The sequence below is a fragment of the Pygoscelis adeliae genome, unplaced genomic scaffold, assembly GCF_000699105.1.
Source record: "Pygoscelis adeliae isolate BGI_AS28 unplaced genomic scaffold, ASM69910v1 Scaffold905, whole genome shotgun sequence".
In the NCBI taxonomy this organism is placed as follows: Eukaryota; Metazoa; Chordata; class Aves; order Sphenisciformes; family Spheniscidae; genus Pygoscelis; species Pygoscelis adeliae.
In genome coordinates, this window is record NW_008824824.1 from 11,725 (window position 1) to 12,767 (window position 1,043).

At 60.8% G+C, this 1,043-nt stretch overlaps 1 protein-coding gene across 1 annotated transcript in view; it reads left to right on the top strand.

Moving 5' to 3' along the window:
* The window catches only part of LOC103917172 (zinc finger protein Eos-like), a gene marked incomplete at its 3' end in the record, with an annotated part of 13,156 nt that overhangs the window by 4,839 nt on the left and 7,274 nt on the right, over nt 1-1,043 (top strand). The window lies entirely within an intron of this gene.

Sequence of the window (1,043 nt, forward strand, 5' to 3'; positions counted from 1 at the left end):
TGGGCTCCAGCGCTGTTTCCAAGGAGTTGGCTGTGATAACACTCCAGGGTATCTCCAGCAAGGTAGAATAATGCGAGTTAAACGGGAGCTGGGGGGGGGAGGAGGGAAGGATCCTGAAATAACTCGGTGCCGTCTCCGCTCGGTCTCTGTGCGCAGAGAAGGGGTGCGGGGGACTGTGCTGGGCAGAGGGACTGACTCTGGAGGGTGATTTATAGGTATCTGAAATCCCTTGTGCTGGCAGGGAGGAGAGGGAAAGAAAGGCCTGACAGCCCCCCCCCCGAGATGCCCGTGGAGCCGAATATGAGCGAGGTAGGCTCAGGACACCGCTTGTGATGTACCGAGACCCTTTGAGAGGGTCAGTCGGGCCCCAGGCAGCGGCTGTTTGGTTGTCGGGCTGCAGGACGTGCCCCCAGCCTGCAGAGTAATGCACGGGGCCAGCTCCCTCTCGGCAGCAGGGTGCTTTCCTCCGCGGGGCTCGTCGTTCAGCCTTCTCGTTAACCTCTTCTGCCGTGGCTGGCAGCGCACGTAGGCTTCGCGTGACTCAAACTCCTTGGCAGCAGCTTGCCAGCCTCGCCGAAGTGTGGGGAGGAGAGAGGGAAGGACCCTCAAAGTCTCTCCCAGTGTGATCCCAGGAGGAAAGAAAACCTCTTTAAAATGCTGCCCGCGGGGATTTGGGGAGGGTGAGGGTGCTGCTGGGGTGTCCCAGCGTGGTCTCAGTCGAGCAGCGATTTAGAAGATGCTGTCTCACCGAGGGCAGTTACCATAAATGATTCCCATGCTCAGCGAGGCTGATGAGCTCAGCGTCCCAGTAGTCATCAGACAATGGGATGAACTGGGCTCGGGGAGCACCGAGAGGAGAGTTTCTCCAGATGCAAGTATTTGGAAATAACATTCCCAGCTGTGCTAAAGGCGTTCACGGAGCTTCTGCACTCTCCATCATGAAACCCCGCCGTCCCCATCCCCGCGGCATCGCCGAGGAGCGGCCGCTGCAGGCAGCTGCCCCGCGCTCGGGGGCGCCGGGGGGAGGGGTGGCAGGGGGGCGG